The 17,830-nt window shown below is 44.4% G+C and overlaps 2 pseudogenes; both read left to right on the plus strand.

Moving 5' to 3' along the window:
* Positions 1 to 4,952: 4,952 nt before the first annotated feature.
* Positions 4,953 to 5,897, plus strand: LOC147354730 (vomeronasal type-1 receptor 4-like; annotated as a pseudogene).
* Positions 5,898 to 14,714: 8,817 nt separating this feature from the next.
* Positions 14,715 to 15,644, plus strand: LOC147354731 (vomeronasal type-1 receptor 4-like; annotated as a pseudogene).
* The last annotated feature ends 2,186 nt before the right edge of the window (positions 15,645 to 17,830 follow it).

Raw genomic sequence — 17,830 nt, forward strand, 5'->3', positions numbered from 1 at the left:
TCGGCCGTGAGGTTAGAAACGCCTTAGGTGCCCAAAGTCACTGTTTCTCCTCACGTTGCTGCAGGTGCTCAGGGACAAGGCGAATGTTCATCTTTCCAAACGCCAGCTGGTGGTTTCCTTGGTCTTTTCTATTGTTTTTCTGGTCTCTATTTCATTTATTTCCACTCTGTTCTTTTTTATTTCCTTGTATCCATTAACTTTTCCTTAGTTTTCGGTTTGGTTTTGGGGGGCGGGGGAAGGGGTGGTGGTGATATTTTGCTGGTTTTTGGTTGCTATTGATCCTTGTGGTAAAAAGTTAGCTTGATTACTAGAATCTTTTTTCTTAATGCAGTCATCTGTTATGAAAACGCCCCTCTTAGAACAACTTGTGCTGAATCCCATAACCTTTTGTTTGCTATGTTTCCACTCACTCTTGTCTCAAGGTCTTTTATTTCCTTTTGGATTTTTCTTTGACCTCTGTAGAGGTGGTTGTTCATCTCCACGTATCTGTGAATTTTCTGACTTTCCTGCTGTTATTGGCATCTAGTTTCATATCAGGGGGTTAGAAAAGACACTTGATGGGATTTCAGTCTTAAATCTGTTAAGACTTGTTTGGGGGACCTCGCTGGTGATCCAGTTCAGATCATTTTTGTAAAAGATAGTGTCCAACTTTTGTTTTTTCAGTTTTTCAAATTGGAATACAACTGATATAATGTTATGTCGGTTTCATGGGTAAAATAATGATTCCGTACTTTTGAGTAATACTATTAGTTTGACTTGTATACACTACGATGTGTAAAATAGATAGCTGATGAGAACCTACTGTATAGCACAGGGAACTCTACTCAATGCTCAGTGGTGACCTAAAGGTGAAGAAAAGAGGGGATAAGTATACATATAAGTGAATCACTTTGTTGTACAGATGAAACTAAATAATATTGTAAAGCACACAATGCAACACAGCCATACTCCAATAAAAACATGTGTTACAACATTGTAACACAACTATCCTCCAATGAAAAACATCCCACTGTGGTATAATACACCACAGCTTCTTTATCTTTTTTTTATAGTGGGCACTTAGATTATTTCCAGGTTTTGGATGTTGTAATAATTCAACAACAGTGTATCTGAGTTGGATCAAGGTGCTGAGTTCACTGCAAATCCCTGTGCCCTGGGTTCCCTGACAATGAGGGGAAAAGATGGGTGGGGGCGGGGGGTGGTCACTGTCAGTCTGTCAAGTCTGCATGACCAGAGCCACTGAGCTTCTCAACCATGTGTAAAGGCGTCTAGTGACTTCTCAGGACCTAACAAATTAGACCGTGGGTTAAATTTCTGCTGGAGAAGGCAATGGCACCCCACTCTAGTACTTTTGCCTAGAAAATCCCATGGATAGAGGAGCCTGGTAGGCTGCAGTCCATGGAGTCGCTAGAGTCGGACACGACTGAGCGACTTCACTTTCACTTTTCACTTTCATTCATTGGAGAAGGAAATGGCAACCCACTCCAGTGTTCTTGCCTGGAGAATCCCAGGGACGGGAAGCCTGGTGGGCTGCCATCTATGGGGTCTCACAGAGTCGGACACGACTAAAGTGACACAGCAGCAGCAGCAGCCTAATTTCTGCTAAGACATTCTGTCAGAGTTCTGGATGTTTTTAAGTTGTGTGTATAGATGTTACTCATATTTTGTCTCTCTGATTGAATGGGGAAATGCTACCCCCCTACTTTATTCTGGAGCAGGAGGACAAAGAAAAAAGACTTCATAATGAGATGAAATCTAATGAATTTTCAACTCTGTGAAAACAGTGCAAATGCTAGAAAATAAGCAATGTATGCCCTTTTTAAAGTATTGGAAGTACTAAAATGGAAAATTCTGAAAGAGATGGGAATAACAGACCACCTGACCTGCCTCTTGAGAAACCTATATGCAGGTGAGGAAGCAACAGTTAGAATTGGACGTGGAACATCAGACTGATTTAAATAGGAAAAGGAGTATGTCAAGGCTGTATATTGTCACCCTGCTTATTTAACTTTTATGCAGAGTACATCGTGAGAAATGCTGGACTGGAAGAAACACAAGCTGGAATCAAGATTGCCGGAGAAACATCAATAACCTCAGATATGCAAATGACACCACCCTAATGGCAGAAAGTGAAGAGGAACTAAAACGCCTCTTGATGAAAGTGAAAGAGGAGAGTGAAAAAGTTGGCTTCAAGCTCAACATTCAGAAAACAAAGGTCATGGCAGCTGATCCCATCACTTTATGGCAAATAGATGGGGAAACAGTGGAAACAGTTTCAGACTTTATTTTTTGGGGGGCTCCAAAATCACTCCAGATGGTGACTGCAGCCATGAAATTAAAACACGCTTACTCCTTGGAAGAAAAGTTATGACCAACCTAGATAGGATATTGAAAAGCAGAATCATTACTTTACCAACAAAGGTCCATCTAGTCAAGGCTATGGTTTTTCCTGTGATCATGTATGGATGCGAGAGTTGGACTGTGAAGAAGGCTGAGTGCTGAAGAATTGATGCTTTTGAACTGTGGTGTTGGAGAAGACTCTTGAGAGTCCCTTGGACTGCAAGGAGATCCAACCAGTCCATTCTGAAGGAGATCAGGCCTGGGATTTCTTTGGAAGGAATGATGCTAAAGCTGAAACTCCAGTACTTTGGCCACCTCATGTGAAGAGTTGACTCATTGGAAAAGACTGATGCTGGGAGGGATTGGGGGCAGGAGGAGAAGGGGACAACAGAGGATGAGATGGCTGGATGGCATCACTGAGTCGATGGATGTGTGCCTGAGTTAACTCCGGGAGTTGGTGATGGACAGGGAGGCCTGGCATGCTGCGATTCATGGGGTCCCAAAGAGTCAGACACGACTGAGCGACTGAACTGAACTGAACTGAAAGTGGAAATCCAACAAATGATCTATTATATAGCACAGGGAACTCTGGTCAATTTGATCTGGCAGCCAGGATGGGAGGGGAGTTTGGTGGAGAATGGATACCTGTACATGTATGGCTGAGGCCCTTCACTGTTCACCTGAAACTATCATAGCATTGTCAATCGCCTATACCTCATAACAATAAAATTTAAAAAATGGTAATAGGATTAGAATAATACTGTCTGTGATAATTCAATGCTGAATTTAATATTTTCAAATACAGTGGAGTGTACCTTGAACCATGGAATTGTCTGAGTATTTCTGGCCCAAAATTCATATATTGATATCATAACCCCAAACATGATGGTTTCAGGATGTGGGCCTTGCCAGGTGGAGACCTCATGAACTATATAAGTGCCCTTATAAAAGAGACCTCCAGAGCTCCATGACTCTTTCCATCACCTAAGGACACAGCGAGAAGCACCAGTCATGAATCAAGAAGGCAGCTCTCCCCAGATAGGAATCATGCTGCAGCCTTCATCTTGGACCTCTAACCTCCAGAAATGTGACCAATAAATTTCTGTTTATAATCCTCTCAAGTGGGTGATGTTTTGTTGTAGCAGTTCAGACATTCTAAGGCCAGTATTGACAAGGACCCCAGGTGGTCGTCGTGGCTAAGATTGAGCGCCATCAGAGGCAATCTCTGAGAAAAGCCATAGTGATTCTGCACTGAACCCGGCCTGCTTCACCCTCCACATCTCTCCCTGTGTCCCTCTGTCCAGGGCCAAGTTCCTGACTCCTCTGTCCATGGTCCTGGGCACATGACGAGCTTTCTCAGCAGGGCTTCTCCATCTCTTAGGAGGCCTGCACAGATGAGCTCTGACTTCTGTGCTGAACTGGGATGAGGTGAGTTACACACTTCTCTGCTGATTCAGCATCACATTAATTATTATTGCTTCTACTGGCTTGTGTGCATGTTTAGTCACAGCAGATACAGAACTCCAAATGATCTGGTGGATTTCTCTGATATTAACTGAGGGAAATATCACCAGACTCACAGAACTGTGGGATGAGTGGTCCTCCTGGAGATTCTGTCAGACTCCTACACACTGAGTCCCCATCGATCCATTGATTATGATGCAGGATTTCCTATCCAGGACTTATTCCAGAGGGATTTCTGCTCATGAATCTTTGCTCCAAAATAATCTTGGTTCCTTCTCTTCACCTGCTGTCCCTTCCCTTGTGGAGGCAGTGATGTCCCCTGTCTCTCACCTCTCTTACTGATTCGAGAATTTTCAGTCTATTTGGTGTTTTCCTTGTTAGGAGAGAGAGGTCACTCCCAAGCTCCTTACCTGAGGAACTAGAAAGTGCAGGTCCACAAATGATTTTTTAAGTTATACCGTGCATGGTAATTCTGATGAAATATGAGTTTTAAGTGTGGATAACTGACTCTGTTGAAACTGTATTAAAATCAGCTGGACAATCGTATAAGTTCAATACTTTCGCAATTTGTGGTTTTTTCTTAATGCATTCTTACAATAGGCAGGAATGTCTCTAAGAGGTTTAGTGTATCTGCTTTTCTGTCTCCTGTCACATAGTCATATACTCAGTACATATTTGTAACATCTATTATGCATCGACCATGTTGGTAAACGAGATAAATGTGGTCCTTTAAAAAAATATATGTATTTATTTATTTGGCTGCCTTGGGTCTTAGGTGCAGCACGTAGGCTTACTTGCTCCTCGGCATGTGGAACCTTGGTTCCTTGATAAGTGTTTGATCCTCTGTCTTTGCATTGCAAGCCAGTTTCTTAACCCCTGGACCCCAGGGAAGTCCAGATGTAGTTCTTAACTTCATGAACTTACATGCTTGTGGAGAATAAGGATATGCCACATAGTAGAAATTAATGTACTAATAGTGAAAAGTATAACTGACGTCATGCATGTGTCCTACAGGTTGAGCCCCACATGTGGAGTATGACAGTGTCTCCCTTCTCAGGAGAGGAAAAGATCAAGAATTCTTTCCCAATGTTGACTCTGTCATCACCTGCACAGCTTCCTTTCACCTTCAGGACACTGACATCTTCTCCATGTCTATTCACAGAGATGCCCTGAGAAACCCAGGGGAGGTGGTTCTGAAAACCATCTTTCTGTTCCTGGTGGTGGTTGGGGCTCTGGGTAATGTCATCCTTTTCTTCCACAGCATCTCTCCAATCTTGTTTGGCCAGAAAAAGAGATACAGATGCGATTCTCACACACTTGGCGCTGGCCAATCTCCTGATTATTTTCTTCTCTGGGATTCCCCGTATAATGGCAGTTTTTGTTTTGAGGAAGCCCCTGAACAGTCTCTTGTGTAAGTTTGTGTATTACATACAAAGAGTGGCTCGGAGCACTGCCCTGTGCTCCACCTGCATCCTGAGCACCTATTAGTCCTTCACTCTCACCCCCAGGAGAGCAGAGTGGGTGATGCTCAGAGGAAGGGCCCCCAAGTTCATTGGTCCTTCCCATTGCACCTGCTGGATGCTCAGTTTAATGAGCTCAGATATTAATGAATCTGGATGCTCAGATATTAATGAATATCTGCATTCCCTTGATGATTACTGGTCCAGAGAACACAAGAAATGATACTGACAATCAAGAGAAGTGGTTCTGCTCACCCACAGCTCCTTACACAGCTTTTATGTCCTTTTGGTCTATCTCGGATGCCGTGTTTCTTACCCTCATGGTCTGGTCCAGTGGCTCCATGGTGCTTCTCCTGCTCAGACACCGCCAGAGGGTGCAGCATATTCACACCCCCACTGGACACCACAGATGCCCCCTGGAGACCAGAGCCGCCCACAACATCCTGATGCTGGTGGTCACCTTCGTCATCTTCTACCTGCTGAATTCTATTTTTTTCTTTTTGTATCAGTGCCTTTTTAAATTTTTGTCTATGGTTGATACAGACCTCTAGTGTCTTGGCTTTGTGTTTTCCCACAGTTTCCACCTTCCAGTCACTCCTGAGGGATCCTAAAACTCCTAGGTTCTGCTCTTGAAGAAAAATGGTTAAATAGCTAAATATGTAGTGCATCCATGTTCAATCTCTCAGTCATGTGTGACTCTTTGCAACCCCAGGCTCCTCTGTCCATGGAATTTTCTAGGCAAGAATATTGGAGCAGGTTGCCATTTCCTCCTCCGGGGGATTTCCCTAAACCAGGGCTCAACCTGTGTCTCCTGCATCTCCTGCATTGGCAGGCAGGCTCTACCACTGTGCCCCCTGGGAAGCCCCTTAGATACATAGTAGACAGCTTCAATAATAGCCAATTCCTTTCTTCTGCAATTATTTATATATTTATTTTATACCCACTTTTACTGAAGCATAAATAACGTGACACAGTATCACTTCAGGTCTTACAACATTATGATTGAATATTTGCATATGTTACAGACAATCAGTCAAATAAGTCGAGTTGATATCTATCTACCTCCATGTTGTTTTCAGTGTTGTCTTGTCTGATTCTTCATGATCATGTGAACTGCAGCACACCAGGCCTCCCTGTCCTTCACCATCTCCCAGAGTTTGCTCAAACATATGTCCATTGAGTCGGTGATGCCATCCAACCATCTCATCCTCTGTTGCCCTCTTCCCCCCTCCTGCCCTCAGTCTTTCTCAGTCAGGGTCTTTTCCAGTGAGTCAGTTCTTCACATCAGGTGGCCAAAGTATTTGAGCTTCAGCATCAGTCTTTCCAATGAATATTCAGGGTTGATTTCCTTTAGGATGGACTGGTTTCATCTCCTTGCTGTTGGAGGGACTCTCAGGAGGCTTCTCCAGCACCACAGTTTGAAGGCATCAGTTCTTCAGTGCTCAGCCTTCTTTATGGTCCAACTCTCACATCCATACATGACTACTGGCAAAACATAGCTTTGACTATATGGACCTTTGTTGACAAAGTGATGTTCTCTGCTTTTTAATACACTGTCTAGATTTGTCATAGCTTTTCATCCAAGGAGCAAGCATATTTTAATTTCCTGGCTGCAGTCACCAACCACAGTGACTTTGGAGCCCCCAAAATATAATCTGTCACCATTTCCACCTCTGTACGTACTACAAAAACTTTCTTTTGACAAGAAGTTTGAAGATCGACTCTCTTACTACTTTTCATTATGCAATACAGTATTATTAACTACTGTCTCCATGCTGTATGTTTATATACCCATGACATTTATTTTATAATTAGAATTTGGTACCACTGATGTTTGTACTCAGTACAAATTTTTACACAAATCCAAACAACTTTGAAGGTTGAATAGATAAATGGGCTTGCTGCCTTGAGAGGTCTGAAAGTGAATCCATGAGATTATCAACTTGAAAAAGATTCCAGCCATTACTAAGGAAACCCGTTTTCCCCTTGGCCAGTGCAGCTGCCTGAAGGAGCCTCCTTTCTTCAGGAACATCTGAAGTGTTTTCACAAAGTTTATCTCCCTGTGGTGCAGCTCATATCTGATATACGCTTACACACAATCCAGTATTGTTCTACATTGTTATTCCAGAGGGGGTGGACGTTTTATTTCATAGGTGAGGATAAGAATCCTGGGAAATGGAGACGGTGTTATGTTTTTGTTTGTGGGTTTTTTTTTTTTTTTCACTCGTGTTTCTCTGATATGCTGTAGTGTTACACAAAAATCAATGTTATTCAGTGGGTTACATCATTTTTCACATTGGATTTTCTTTACATGGCTCAGTTCGGTCAGTTCAGTCGCTCAGTCGTGTCCGAGTCTTTGTGACCCCATGGACTGCAGCACGCCAGGCTTCCCTGTCCATCACCAACTCCCGGAGCTTGTTCACACTCATGTCCATTGAGTTAGTGATGCCAACCAACCATCTCATCCTCTGTTGTTCCCTTTTCCTCCTGCCTTCAATCTTTCCCAGCTTCAGAATATTTTCTAGTGAGTCAGTTCTTTGCATCAGGTGGCCAAAGTATTGGAGTTTCAGCTTTAGCATCTTTCTCCTTCCAATGAATATTCAGGACTGATTTCCTTTAGGATTGACTGGTTTGATCTCCTTGCAGTCCAAGGGACTCTCAAGAATCTTCTCCAGCACCACAGTTCAAAAGCATCAATTCTTCAGTGCTCAGCTTTCTTTATAGTCCAACTCTCACATCCATACATGACTACGGGAAAAAACATAGCTTTGACTACATGAACTTTTATCGGCAAAATAATGTCTCTGCTTTTTAATATGTTGTATAGGTTGGTCACGGCTGACCGTCAGTAAATTTGATTGATTAGACAGATGAAGTCATATGATGGAGGGAAAAGAATCTTCCTGCTCCATATTTTTCACTTAAACGTTTAGTCTTCGTCACTGACACAGAATATTGAGGCTTAGTTTTATATTTTATCCTAATCACTGTTTTCTGTGTTGCTTTGTCATAATATATTTTTTCTTGGAAAATGTGGCATTTTTAATATTCCATTGTAGAACTTAGTAGTCTTTATGCAGGTCAGGAAGCAACAGTTAGAACTGGACATGGAACAACAGACTGGTTCCAAATAGGAAAAGGAGTACGTCAAGGATGTATATTGTCACCCTGCTTATTTAACTTATATGCAGAGTACATCATGAGAAATGCTGGACTGGAAGAAACACAAGCTGGAATCAAGATTGCTGGGAGAAATATCAATAACCTCAGATATGCAGATGACACCACCCTTATGGTAGAAAGTGAAGAGGAACTAAAAATCCTCTTGATGAAAGAAAAGTGGAGAGTGAAAAAGTTGGCTTAAAGCTCAACATTCAGAAAATGAAGATCATGGCATCTGGTCCCATCACTTCATGGGAAATAGATGGGGAAACAGTGTCAGACTTTATTTTGGGGGGCTCCAAAATCATGGCAGATGGTGACTGCAGCCATGAAATTAAAAGACTCTTACTCCTTGGAAGGAAAGTTATGTCCAACCTAGATAGCATATTCAAAAGCAGAGACATTACTTTGCCAACAGAGGTCGTCTAGTCAAGGCTATGGTTTTTCCTGTGATCAAGTATGGATGTGAGAGTTGGACTGTGAAGAAGGCTGAGCACTGAAGACTTGATGCGTTTGAACTGTGGTGTTGGAGAAGACTCTTGAGAGTCCCTTGGACTGCAAGGAGATCCAACAAGTCCATTCTGAAGGAGATCAGCCCTGGGATTTCCTTGGAAGGAATGATGCTAAAGCTGAAACTCCAGTACACTGGCCACCTCATGTGAAGGGTTGACTCATTGGAAAAGACTCTGATCCTGGGAGGGATTGGGAGCAGGAGGATAAGGGGATGAAAAAGGATGAGATGGCTGGATGGCATCAGCGACTCGATGGACGTGAGTCTGAGTGAACTCCGGGAGTTGGTGATGAACAGGGAGGCCTGGCGTGCTGTGATTCATGGGTCACAAAGATTCAGACACGACTGCGCGACTGAACTGAACTGAAATGAAGGTACAATTATTTGTATTTATTGCTGTATCAATTACATATGACCTTCCAAATTTTCTAATATTCTCCTTAGATTTATTATGACTGCTTCAAATAATGTCAGAATAGAAGTGCTCCAATCAAAGGACACAGACAGGCTGATTAGATAAAGAAACAGACCCATATACCTGCTATTTACAAAAAACTTTCCATCTAGAGACACGAATAGACTGAAAGTGATGGAATGGAAAAGGTTGTTCCACACAAATCAAAACACAATCAGAGAAATACTTATTCAAAAAAGACTTGAAAATAAAGACTATTACAAGAGACAAAGAATAACACCTCATATTGATTGAAGGATCAATCCATGAAGAAGATGTAACAATTGTAAATATATATGCAGCCAACATAGGAGCACCTCAATACAGAAGGCGAATCGGGTGTGTGTGTTACACCCAAGCCCCTCAGTCCAAATGAGCCCATGTCAGGAGCTCGGTGGCCCCTTGGGACTGGCGCTTCCACACTGGACGGCTCAGAGCTGGATGCTTTCACCCACTCAGCTGGAAGTCTGGGGTGAATCACATGTTTCAAATATGGGAACCTGAAGTGTTAGTGACTGTCTCTGTATCTTCATTACCTAGTTGAGGAATGGCACATAGTAGGTCCACACTGTCTGTATGTGTTTGTGTTGAGCAATGTCCCCATAGTGAAGAATCATTCAATATATTAAAACCTTTATGCACATTGTCCCAGACAGAGGCCACGAATGAACAGCGTTATAGGAGCAGTAGGACTTCCCTGGTGGTCCAGTGGTTAAGAATCCGCTTGCCAGTGCAGGGGACATGGGTTCCATCTCTGGTCTGGAGGATTCCACATGCCACAAAGCAACTAAGCTTGTGCCACAACTACTGAGCCACTGTGCCCTAGAGCCCGGGCTCTGCAGTAAGAGAAATCAGAATGAGGAGCCCACACACTGCAACTACAGAGTGGCCCCAGCTCTCCACAACTAGAGAAGGGCTGTGCACAGCACCAGAAGCCTCGCGCAGCCAAAATAAATATTACTTTTTGAAGAAGCGGAAGATATTCTATCTACCAGGTTATCTTGGAAACCCCTTGTTTATGAAATGCAGACGTGTCTGCTGCCTTCATGCACCAATTCTCCATAGAAGGTACCTGATGGGGAGGGTGAGTGGTGTCCCTTCTGCTCCATGGTCCCCCAGGAGAAACACCAGGCCAACTGCCTACCTAATGGATCAGGTATCAAACATCCAATTGTCAAGTTAAACTTCCAACTAGCAATTGATCATCACAGATGAAATTAAAGAATTCTAACATTTTCTCCCTAATACAATTTTAATAAATTCTTTTCCCCAACCCCTGTCTACATGTCCCAGAGTGCATCTTGCCAGAGCTAATGGACTGTAACACAAGGGCAGGCTGGTGATCCAAACAGACTCAAAGAGGTGGTCTGTGGGTGACGTGGAGCAGAGTCATGTGGACAGAATGGAGACCTGAGGATTCTGAGAAGGGAATCTCTGGCTTCAAAGGAGGCATTTTCCAGGTTAAACAGACTTGAGGCCATAAATAGAAAGGGCTGTGGAACTTAACCTCAGGAGAAAGCCCAGCCTCAAGACCCCATGCTGATGATCTGTGTGAACACACTTTGGAACAGTTTGGAAAAGTGAGACCACGAAGGAAAATGCCCAACGGGAGACACAGTGAAGGGACCCCGGTGCTCTGTGAGAGTCCCTCCCCCAGCTATGACTTTCACTATAAACTTGGGCTCTCCCACGGGGAACACAGAAAACTCTCCCTGCCCTCTGCTCAGCTGCTCACAGGGACCTTCTCAGTAATTGCCAGGAGTTGTCAGTAGTCCCCAGGCGTGGGTGAGGGTGACGAGCACTGGGGGTAAGATCTGCCCCTCACTGGAGACACCCGAGATTCTCCATGCAGACAGTGTCACCTCCGCTCCAGATGACATGATAATGGCTCCTCTGTGGGGAGTGTGGGCCCAGGGACCCTGTCCCTATAACTGGGGCCCATCCTGACTGACACTTCCCTGCAGAGTGTGGCACCAAGTGCAGGCAGGTGAGTGCTCCCTTGTGTTCAGTCTCAGGGCAGGAAACAGGAGAGTTGGCTCTTCAGCAGGAGAGGAGCTCAGAGCTGTGTTGTCAGCACCTTGGGCAGGACAGGTGCTCCCCTGCCTTGTCCTGAGCTGCCCCGTCCATGCCCTGGCTGGCAGGTGAAAGGGGGCAATGTGCTGGGGTGTGTATCTGAGTGGGACCAGAGCTGTGAGTTCAGTGCAAATCCCGGGTCCTGGGGTCCCTGACAATGAGGGGAAGAGGTAGAGGGTCACTGTGGAATCTGTGCTAAGTCCTGGATGACTAGAGTTACTGAGTCCTTCAACCATGTTTAAAGGCAGTCTTTGATATTCTCAGACCTAATAGATTAGGGTTAGTATGAATATATGAGGACATATTTTTGTGCTGAGTTCATTAGAACTGGAAAATCCTGCAGCATCAGATAAGCTCTGATGACACAGACACACAGGTGCGCACACAGAAATACACAGAATTACACTGCTTAATAATGACAGACACATTTTTTCCTATTTTTAATCCCTGTTCAGTTGGATGAAGGTTTTCACTACTTTCGGCAAAAATACTCTCTCCCCATTCTGCATGGGTTTTGTGTTGTGTGTGATCCACATATTTTTCTCAAGAATATGGAAAAAAATCTCAACTGTCCTTCCTTAACCTGAGACATTATGGAAAGGGAAAAGAATCTGCCGTGAGATGAAATTCAGGTAATTTTCAAGTCTGCCAAGAGATGTGAGTGATGGAAAGTAACCAGTGTACACTTTTTTTAACTTAGAAATTAGAATATGACTGGCTTTTGTAAGTTAACTTTGCATTTTATACTCAGAAATGCTCCAAAATATATCTTGGGCTGTCCGTGGTCTGAAGTTTACTTCTGCTGCTGCTGCTGCTAAGTCGCTTCAGTTGAGTCCGACTCTGTGCAACCCCATAGAGGGCAGCCCACCAGGCTCGCCCGTCCCTGGGATTCTCCAGGCAAAAACACTGGAGTGATTGGCCATTTCCTTCTCTAGGTCTGAAGTTTGAGTCCCTGCAAATTTCATGCTTTGAAAACCTAACCCCAAACATGACCGTCTTTGGAGGTGGGTGCTTCATGCCCTCACATGTGGAATTACTGTTGCTATAAGAGAGGGTCTACAGAGTGCCATAGACTTTTCCATCACATGAGGACGCTGTGAGAGCACCAGCCATGAATCAGGAAGGGAGCTCTCACAGAGGGGTCCTTGCTACAGCCTTGTTTGTGGGCGTCCAGCCTCCAGGACTGTGAGCACTGAATTTCTGTTGTTTATAATCCCCTGAGTGGGTGATACATTTTTTTTTTTATAACACCTCAAGCAGACTAAAACAGGTGAACACAGAGAAGGACCCCAGGCGGCAGTCCTGCCTAAGACTGAGGACTTACATCGAGGTGCGCTCTGCGAAGAGGCTGAGTGATTGATTCCGCACTGGACGCGGCCTGCTCCGCCCTCCCCAGCGCCCCCTGTGTCCCTCTGTGCAGGGCCGAGGTCCCGACTCCTCTGTCCATGGTCCTGGGCACACGACGCGCTCTCTTAGCAGGGCTTTCTCGTTCTCTTAGGAGGCCTGCACAGACCAGCCCTGACTTCTGTGCTGAGCTGGGATGAGGTGAGTTACATTCTCCTCCGAAGGTTCAGCATCGCGTTAACTCCTGCTGTTTGCACTGGCTTGTGCGTGCTTAGTCACAGCACATCCGAAGTCCAGAAAGTCTGATCATTTCCTCATTCCTGCCATGTCTGAATCTAAAGTTTGCTCTGGGTCTCCAAATTGTCCTTGCCTTGTAGTATGCCTAGGAGTTTTTTCTTGATATCTGGACATGATGTACTGGGTAAAAGGAACTGTTAATCAACCTTCAGTGATGTGGTGGTGAGGTGAGGGGAGAGGGGAGATTCCACACCAGCAATTCTCTGCTTTTTCTTCCCCAGTAGATTGGGCAGGATGGCTAGTGTGGGCTGGATGCTGGGTATTTCCTTTCCCAGGTCAGTCAGGCTCTGAGAAGACCCCAGTTGGTTAGGCTCCAGTTAGCTAACCTCTCCTAAAGGCAGATTAAGAAGAACTTCGTGCTCTGATGTATTTCAAAATGGTTTTTCCCCTTCCAACCCCCACTGAAAGCACAAGGAGATTTTGCCACTGATTTTTTTTTTCCACTGATTTTTCCTCAAAGAAATCACAAAACTTAGAACTGTGGTAATCTCCCTATAACTTGGTCTTCCTGGAGTTTCTGAATGCCAGACTTCTCCACACAGAGCCTCCAGCAACCCATAGGGCCTACATAAATCCATTATAAGTTCAGGGTTTTCTGCCCTGGGTCCGAGGGGTTTCCCTCATGAACCTGTGCTCCAATAACCTCGATCCCGTCTATTCACTGTCCATCTCTCCAATCGTGGAAGCAGAGATTTCCCCTCTGTTCTCGCCTCTGTTAGGAATCCAAGAATTTACAGAGTATTCTGTGTTTTAATTATTAGGACAGAAAGTTGACTTCCATGAGGGAGCAGAAGCCAGAACTGCATGACTGATGTTTTATTGTTCTTTTGTATCTCTGATGAGCTGTGAGTTCTCCAAGGTGGACAACTGGTTCAGCAACAACTGTATTAAATTTAGTCAGACTCTCCTATAATCTCAGTAATATTGTCTCATTTTTCAAAGTTAATATTTTACTATAATAGCCAGGATGATCATACATTCTAAAGGGGAAGGGTATATCACTGTCTTTCTCTCATGTCACCTGTAATATGTATATTCAGGACATAGTATTTTACACCAATTATTGGTCAACCAGGGCTTCCCAGGTGGTACTATTTGGTGGAAAAAAAAAAACCCACTTGCAATGCAGGAGACATAAGAGACTCGAGTTCAATCCCTGGGTCAGGAAGATCCCCTGGGGAGGGCATGGCAACCCACTCCCAGTATTTTTCATGCAGAATCCCATGGACAGAGGAGCCCAGTCGACTACAGTCCATAGGGTCACTAAGAGTCGGATGCAACTGAAACTTGGCGTGTAAGGACACACACATTGGTCAGTCGTGTTATTGATCAAGAGAGACATGGTTCTCAAGTTCCTGGATCTCACAGGCTAGTGGAGCATCAGCTTATACAAATGAATAGAAATAAATACAAAATAGTAAGTGGGACATTGTAACTGATACCATGCACCTGTTGTCTAGGCTGAGACCCTCCTGTGGAGCATGACATCTCCCTTCTCAGGAGACAGAAAATGCAAGAATCCTTTTCCACTTTGATTGCATAAGAAGACTTCTGATGTCATTACCAGCTCAGCCCCCTTTCCGCTCCAGGACACTCTGACATCCTCTCCATGGCTATTCACAGAAATGCCCTGAGAAACCCAGGGGAGATGGTTCTGGAAACCATCTCTCTGTTACAGATGGTGGTTGGGGCTCTGGGTAATGTCATCCTTTTCTTCCACACCATCTCTCCGATCTTGCTTGGCTGCAAGATGAGACCCACAGACGTGATTCTCGCCCACGTGGTTGTGGCCAATCTTTTGATTATTTTCTCCCCTGGGATTCCCCACATAATAGTAGCTTTTGTTTTGAGGAAGCCCCTGTCAGGTCTCGGGTGTAAGTTTGTGTATTACATACAGAGGGTGGCTCGAGGCAGCACCCTGTGCTCCACCTGCGTCCTGAGCACCTATCAGTCCTTCATTCTCACCCCCAGGACAGCGGCGTGGGTGATGCTCAGAGGAAGGGCCCCCAAGGCCATTGGTCCTTCCTGTTGCGCCTGCTGATTGCTCAGTTTCCTAATGAATATCTATGTTCCTGTGACAGTCACTGGTCCACAGGGTACAAACAACTATACTGATAACCATGGCAAGTGGTTCTGCTCCTCCTCAGCTCCTAAAGCACGCTTTCTGTACTTATGGTCCGTCTCTGATGCCGTGTTTATTGGCCTCGTGGTCTGGTCCAGTGGCTCCATGGTGCTTCTCCTGCACAGACACCGCCAGAGGGTGCGGTATATCCACACCCCCACTGGACACCACAGACACCCACCAGAGACCAGAGCCGCCCACACCATCCTGATGCTGGTGGTCACCTTCGTCACCTTCTACGCACTGGATTGCATTTTTGCTTTGTGTATTGCTGCATTTTTAGATTTTCGCCTATCGTTGCTTCATACCACTAATGTTTTGGCTTCATGTTTCCCCACTGTTAGCCCCCTACTGCTGCTCCTGAGGGATCCTAGAACTCGTGGGTGCTGCTCTTGGGTTTTTAGGCATCATGGCTGAAATAGTAAATATGAAGCTTAAATATTAGCTACAAGTTCTCTATTTTATAACTATCTACTGAGAACTGTTTATTTTGAAGTATAATTAGTTAGCTTAAAGCTCAACATTCAGAAAACGAAGATCATGGCATCTGGTCCCATCACTTCATGGGAAATAGATGGGGAAACAGTGGAAACAGTGTCAGACTTTATCTTTTTGGGCTCCAAAATCACTGCAGATGGTGACTGCAGCCATGAAATTAAAAGACGCTTACTCCTTGGAAGAAAAGTTATGACCAAACTAGATAGCATATTGAAAAGCAGAGACATTACTTTGCCAACAAAGGTCCATTTAGTCGAGGCTATGGTTTTTCCAGTGGTCATGTATGGATGTGAGAGTTGGACTGTGAAGAAGGCTGAGTGCTGAAGAATTGATGCTTTGAACTGTGGTATTGGAGAAGACTCTTGAGAGTCCCTTGGACTGCAAGGAGATCCAACCAGTCCATTCTAAAGGAGATCATCCCTGGGTGTTCTTTGGGAGGAATGATGCTAAAGCTGAAACTCCAGTACTTTGACCACCTCATGTGAAGTGTTGACTCATTGGAAAAGACTCTGATGCTGGGAGGGATTGGGGGCAGAAGGAGAAGGGGACGACAGAGGATGAGATGGCTGGATGGCATCACTGACTCGATGGACATGAGTTTGAGTGAACTCTGGGAGATGGTGATGGACAGGGAGGCCTGACATGCTGCGATTCATGGAGTCGCAGAGAGTCGGACACGATTGTGCGACTGAACTGAACTGAACTGAATTAGCACATACCATTACAGAAGTTTTGGTTGTGCAACAGAATAATACAGTATTTGTTGTTGTTGTACAGTTGCTAAGTTGTGTCTGACTCTTTGCAACCCTATGGTCTGCTATGGAAGCACGCCAGGTTTCCCTGTCCTCCACTATCTCCCAGAGTTTGCTCAAATTCATGTCCATTGAATCGGTGATGGCAACCAACCAGCTCATCCTCTGCCACCCTCTTCTCCTTTTGCCTTCAATATTTCCCAGCATCAAGGTCTTTCTCAGTGAGTCGGCTCTTCGTATCAGGACAAAATATTGGACCTTCAGTTTGAGCATCAGTCCTTCCAATGAATGTTCAGGGTTGATTTCCTTTAGGATTGATAGATTTGATTTCCTCACAGTTCAAGGGACTCTCAAGAGTCTTCTCCAGCACCACAATTCGAAAGCATTAATTCTTCGGTGTCAGCCTTTTGTATGGTCCAACTCTCACATCTGTGCATGACTACTGGAAAAGCCATAGCTTTGACTATATAGTCCTTTGTTGACAAAGAGATGTCTTTGCTTTTTAATATGCTGATCAGGTTTGTCATAGCTTTTCCTCCAAGAAGAAACCATCTTCTAACACCATGGCTGCAGTCACCATCTGCCGTAATTTTGGAGCCCAAGAAAACAAAACCTGCTGCTGCTTCTACTTTTTCTCCTTCTAGTTGCCCTGAAGTGATGGGACCGGATGCCATGATCTTAGTTTTCTGAATGTTGAGTTTTAAGCCAGCTTTTTCACTCTCCTCTTTCACTTTCATCAAGAGGCTTTTTAGTTCCTCTTCACTTTCTGCCATTAGAGTGGTGTCATCTGCATATCTGAGACTGCTGATATTTCTCCCAGCAGTCTTGATACCAGCTTGTGCTTCATCCAGCCCATCATTTTGCATGATGTTCTCTGCATATAAGTTAAATAAGCAGGGTGATAATATACAGCCTTGACGTACTCCTTTCCCAGTTTTGAACCAGTCTATTGTTCCATGTAAGGTTCTAACTGTTGCACCTTGACCTCCATACAGGTTTCTCAGGAAGCAGGTAAGATGGTTTGGTATTCCCATCTCTTTAAGAATTTTCCAGTTTGTTGTGATATAGCATAGTCAATAAAGCAGAAACAGATGTTTTTCTGGAATTCCCTTGCTTTTTCTGTGACCTAGTGGACATTGGCAATTTAATCTCTGGTTCCTCTGCCTTTTCTAAACCCTGCTTGTACATCTGGAAATTCTCGGTTCACATACTGCCGAAGCCTGGCTTGAAGGATTTTGAAATAACCTGACCAGCATGGGAAATGAGCACAGTTGTCCAGCAGGGTGAGCATTCTTCAGCAGTGCCCTTCTTTGGGTATTTGTATAGAATGCAAAACATCACAAGTCTAGTTAA

This window comes from Bos grunniens, chromosome 18 (genome assembly GCF_055505025.1).
Source record: "Bos grunniens cultivar Pamir isolate PY7600 chromosome 18, Bosgru_T2T1.0, whole genome shotgun sequence".
In the NCBI taxonomy this organism is placed as follows: Eukaryota; Metazoa; Chordata; class Mammalia; order Artiodactyla; family Bovidae; genus Bos; species Bos grunniens.